This window comes from Marmota marmota, unplaced genomic scaffold, assembly GCF_001458135.2.
Source record: "Marmota marmota marmota unplaced genomic scaffold, marMar, whole genome shotgun sequence".
Taxonomy (NCBI): Eukaryota; Metazoa; Chordata; class Mammalia; order Rodentia; family Sciuridae; genus Marmota; species Marmota marmota.
In genome coordinates, this window is record NW_026000026.1 from 58,562,816 (window position 1) to 58,569,299 (window position 6,484).

The window sequence follows — 6,484 nt, forward strand, 5'->3', positions numbered from 1 at the left end:
CTGGATACATCAAATACATTTTGTTTGATCAGAATATAAGTGCAAAATTACTGATATCAATGAACTAAGTTTTTCCAAATGATCATAATAATAAACTTGAAAATTACACCCAGCCCACATTGAAGTTAATAACAAGTTGTATCAACCAAGTGCTTTGTGGAAGGAAGTCAGATTTTTCTCAGTTAATCCATTTGATTCTTTTTTTTTTTTTGTAACCAGGAATTGAACCCAGGGATACTCAAACACTGAGCCATATGCCCAGCCCTTTTTAATATTTTATTTAGAGAAATGGTTTTGCTGAGTTGCTTAAGACCTTGATAAATTGCTTAGGCTGGCTTTGAAATCACAGTCCTCCTGCCTCAACCTCCCAAGCTGCTTGGATTACATGTGTGCACTACCACAGCTGGCCCCATTTGATTCTTAATTCTACATAACTACCATCAATACTTGTATCTTCTTTGAAGCAAACTGAGAAATATTTAAATTACTTATCTAGGAGAAGGATAAAGAATGTAAACTTCAAAGATCCAGAACTAGTATAGTCTTCTTAATTTTGACTTATCATACTAAATTGGAAAAGGTTTAGTAAATATATGGCATTTTATTATAAAGCAATAGATTTGCTCAATGGTCTATACAGATTCAAGTACTAAAATTTATCTTTGATGGATGCTAATCATAGTCAAGATACATAATGCTATAATATTGAAAAAGTTGCACTGAAATTTTCTACTGTGATTTTCCTAAATTTCTGCACACTTTTTACTAATACAATTTTAAATATTTCTTTCTAGTAACTATTTAGCAAAGGGTTGCAAATAACATTAAATATTATTGAAATGCCATTATTAATAAATCTAAAATATATTGCTTATGAAATAAAAAGTCACTAAAAAGAAATTTAGATACATAAATTTGACAATGTGAAATTTATCTGGTGTGTATTGATAATTCCATGCATAATAAATTCTTTAAAACTAACAATTTTGTTTTTGTGTGATGAAATTTGAGACTAGGTAAGTAGTGAATAGGCTGAACTTTCTGGTGGCAATGATGCATGAGGAGAGAAATGGATGTTTAAACAGATTTGGTTCAAGGTTTGATTTATAGCAAGCAATAGACATATCCTCTTAAAATATAGTTGGATGCCAGAACATATAATACAAATTCAATGTGCAAGTATGTGGATTGTGCTAATTTGATACATCATCATTTTTATTATGTGAGATTCAATAAACCCATGTCTCTAACCAGAGGGAAGGACATGGTCTCAAATGACATTTAATAAAATGCATACCTTTTACAAATATTTATATTCTGCAAAGCAGCATTATTTATAAAGACTAACATTAACACAGTAACTTATGATGGAATCCTGTCCAAATTGTCTGTATAAAGTAATTTAGCAGAGAGTTAAAATCACTCCTTTAGGAATAATGACGGAGCTCTAAATTCTAGATCTATCAGATACGTCTTCCAAAGTAAGAGATTATATATATATAAAATCTCTTGGAATTTGGTGTCATCATTTTCAAAATAGATATTAAAATGCTAATTTAAAGATGTTATTAACGAATAAGTGAGGTTGTTCTTCTCAAATGCTGAGGTCAGTTCCAGAAAGAGAGAAAACACTCAGTAAATTTGTACCATCTGTTATGGTTTGGATGTGAGGTGTCCCCCAAAAGCCAACATGTGAGACAATGTAAGAAGGTTCAGAGGAGAAATGATTGGGTTGTAAGAGTATTAACCTAATCAGTAATTTAATCCTCTGATAGGGATTAATTGAGTGGTAACTGAAGTGGTAGGGTGTGGCTGGAGGAGGTGGAAATTAGGGCATGGCTTTGGGGTATATATTTGTATCTGCTAAGTGGAGTCTCTCTCTGCTTCTTGATCACCATGATGTGAGTGATATTCCTCTGCCCCACACTCTGCCATGATGTTCAGCCTCATATCAAGCCTCAAGAAATAGAGCTGACGTTCTATGGACTAAGACCTCTAAAACTGTGAGCCCTCAAATAAACTTTTCCTCCTCTATAATTGTGCTGGTCAGTCACAGCAGCAAAAACGCTGACTAAAAATGCCATCTCAGATAAATTGTAACCTTGCATTAGGCAGGCCTCCTATTTCTTCTGTATTCTCCACAAGGTTGATCAGGCAGCTTGGCAAACAGGTCTTTCTCTGCATATGTGCAGATTTTCTAATGTCCTGATGGGTTTCCTGAAGTGCTACTGGGATATGCTTCCACAAAAACTGCTGTCTATTATCTATCTATATTTAAATACAGACAAAATGAAGATTTATCACTTAGAAAATTAGCTCTGTGATTTTCTTTAACAGAATTAAGCATGAATCTGGCTTGTGGACAGTCCAAGGAGAGTACTGAAAAAATTCTCCCCTTTCCCTTTAAGTAAGGCTAACAGCAGAAGGTAAAGAGAACTGTGTTTGGTTTGAGTTTTGCAGATGCAATTTCCTTTTCTTGAGGATAATATCTATTCAGAGCTGATGGCTTTTAAGAACACAAACTGTTACCCAATTTCCTTCCTCCTTCAGCAGTTTTTAAATGGTTAGCTGTGGAAATCATCGTGAAGGCTTGCTCTCAAATGATCTTACCTCTTGCATGGCCATTTAATAAAACACATCCTGCCCACAATTGAAAAAGCAACACAAGAACTTTATTACAAGATGAATTGTACAAGGATATGTGTTTCTGTAAAAAGCTCACATGTTTTTCCCTATGCTTATCATAGCTTTGTTTTTTTTTTCCCTCAAAGTAGAGCAAACTGTAGAGAAAGTGAAGGTGATCATTTTACATTGATAAGTTATGAATTTAATAATGTGTTTCTAATCCCCACTATTATTGCTCTTTCTGTCATGTTTTAGGGGGAAAAAAGTTTTGAAAAGTTGTATGACAGCTAAATCATTGATGTTTCTTTTTATATGATGACAAACCAGTGATAACAATCACATATCTAGATGATGTAAAATTCTTTATATAATTTTAAATCTCACCCTCTGATAATGTTTATGTCACTTTGCCTGAGTATGTTATAAAAATGACAAATTTGTTGTTAAAGAATACTGATTCTGTCTTCACATACATAGTGCACTACCATCTCATTTTAACTATGAAGACAGATTCCCCCCCTTTGTTTATTTTTTTTTTTTCTGTTATTCTCTACCATATCCCCAACACATTGAACAGAATTGTTCCTAATATATGTGGCAGGCACTTAAAACCAAATTTGTTTAATGAAAACAGAAGAAATAAGTTAATATTTGTGAGGTAAAATGAAAAGTTAAAAATACATAATGCCATCTTTAAAACCCAGGAACAGACATTACCCTGTCCTTGATGACTAGTCTCTAACCATCCTGTGTTTCTGTCTCTAGAACTAATAGTCATGATCTGTTGTTTGTCTCTATCTTCTATGTCTTAGAGCAACCAAAGAAGAAGCTAAATTATTTATGGTTATTTAAACTAGTTTTGAATTATTTTCTTAAATAATCTATTGAAATTGCTTATACTTGAATTATGTGTACTCTAAGACTAATAATTTTTTCTTGAAAAATATTTTCCTAATTATTTCCTTTAATATAAAATAACAAAATTATTTTGGTACATGATAAACTAGTACTATGAATACTTAGATAAAATATAAGTTTAAATAATTAATGACATTATAACTTTTGGTCTTAACTACAGCACTTCTGAAAGTCAACTGGAGCAATATTATTAAAAATTAAGCCAGAACAACAGGCACCAACTGGGACAACTGAAACATGAGGTCACTTAGACTGAAAGTAGGCTAAGAAATTCAAATTTTGCTTTTGGAGAACAGTTTTGGCCATGTCCCCAGAACCCAGGAGTATGAATTAATGTTCTTCTGCATAAACAAATATTAGTGAAAATACTTGTGAAGGCATAGATAATGGTATTTCTAAGATGCAAAATGGAATACTGTCACTATTTTGGGCCATTATTTTTCTTTTAAGCTTATCTGAATTCAAGTGCTGCTTTATAAATACTCTTCATCTCATTGTCAAAAACTGCCACGTTATATGTTATATTCATTGATTGTTTAATCAACATATCAACATTTCCATTGAATATATATATATATATATATATATATATATATATATATAGATATAGATATAGATATGTGATTGTTATCACTGGTTTGTCATCATATATATATATATAATAGATAGACACACACACATACACACACTGGCGAGGTGATACTTTTATATTTATTAATACTGTGTTTTTAATTATTTGTTTGCTGACAGTTATATCCCCAGAATTCACCTTAATCTTTGACACCCAGTAGGTTTTAAACTTTTAACAAATGAGCAAGTACATAGATGTCTTTTGTCTGGAACTTGTTAAATTCTACAATAATCTTTCCAATGTGCCTATAAAAATGAATTTTGAAAAAAAAAGTGAATAACTTGAAGGATGATATGGAATTGCAGGGTTTTTTTTTCCTCTTCTATAAGCCATTTTTCTTTCTGGAACTTCTAGTTTTTAAACTGTTTCCTTTTTTATATCTTTATCTTATTTATTTATTTTTATGTTGTGTTGAGAATTGATTTCAGTGCCTCACACATGCCAGGCAAGCACCATACCACTGAGCTACAACCTCAACCCCAGCCTCTAAACTCTTGCTTTCAAGTAACTATTTCACTCAAAGATTTCAGGTAATATAGGAAATGAAGGAGAAAAAATGAGATGTTTAAAAGAGAATTAGAAAATAAAGGTAAGCTTTTAAAATTTATTTTTAGGTGTCTTACAAACCTAGCTAAGTTGGCGATTTAGAAGTAAATATAATATGAATATAAAAGCCTTTTGACTTATGAGTTACCAGTCAGCACATTATGGACAAAGAATTGAAGACGAAAGAAAATCATAATTTATTGCAATCAAATAATTCCCTAAATTATATTTTTTATTGTATCTATTCATTTTGTCTGAGACAATCATGTTGTACAAAATGTTTAACATTCTAGAGTCAAAATTATCTATCATTAGAAATGCTTAAAATAGTTCAGGAAACCAAACCAAAAAACCTATTGTTATCTATATATAAACCATGGTTCTTGTTTTAAGATTTTGTGTACAAATTAGGGAGGATTTTGCTGGAATGTTTCCAAAGAACTCAAACTAGAAACAGAAATCCAAAGCAGTAAACTCTTAATCTATTTCTGACTGGTTTATATTTTGGCATGAACTAGTAAGAAGTGGGTGTTTTAACATTTCAATTTAGTTCAGTTTGTTTCAGGGAACACTGCCAGGCATTGTTTTAGAATGTGGGAGCAAAAAGATGAAATTTTAGCCTCTAAAGAATAAAGAATCTTGTAGTTCAGGCAAACAGACAAAAATCTTGATTTATGATAGATCCTAATATCTTGCACTAGGAAACTACTTTGTCTCTATTTGTACATTAAAATAATCATCTCTTGGAGGTTCTAGTTAAAATGAAATTATTCCTAAGATATGTTAAGGCATCAAGAAATTATCCACTATAGTCATGTGGGTATAAATATCTTAAACTAGGGAAAAGGACAATTATACAGGAAAAGGAAAGCAAAAACTAAATGGAAGGCCAAGCAAGAACATCTCATAAAGAAGACTAATAAGGTTTTTTTTTTTTTTTTTGGCTGCGGTGGCACATGCCTGTAATGCCAGTGAATCTGGAAGCTGAGGCAGGCAGATCACAAATTTGAGGCCAATGTCTACAACTCAGCAAGACTCTGTTTCAATATTAAAAACAAATATTGATAGATAGATAGATAGATAGATAGATAGATAGATAAACCAGGTGAGGAGGTGCACACATGTAATCCCAGCAGCTCAGGAAGCTGAGGTAGGAGGATTGCAAGTTCAAAGCCAGCCTCAGCAAAAGTGAGGTATTGAGCACTCAGTGAACCCTGTCTCTAAATAAAATACAAAATAGGGCTGGGATGTGGCTTAGTGGTTGAATGCCCCTGAGTTCAATCTCTGGTACCAACCTCTCAAAAAAAAAAAAAAAAGAAAGAAAGAAAGAAAATGAAAAATAAATAAATAGACCAAGGATGTTGCTCAGTGGTACAGTGCCCTGTGTTCAATTCCTAGTACCAAATTTAAAAATGGGGGGAAAGATTTTTTTCAGACTACATCTGTGAGTCCATGATGACAGTTTTACCTATGTTTTGTAAATATTTGTTTGATTAGTTAATGGATGGAAAGATAAATGAATAAAGAAGATAGTCTCTGACATGATTTGGTATGCTGGCCCTGGGGTCCTCGTGTGAGACAGGACAGACAGTGAGGGACTACACTGGAATTAAGTCTTCTATTTTTCCAGTGAAAATTTGTGGCAGCTACTGGAAGTGAATAGCCTCTACCATTGCTCAGTAACAGATTCCAAATTTCCTTGTACTTATATTGACTTTAGGGTTATGTTTTGTAGATTCTTTGGGGAAGGATGGAGTTATTATT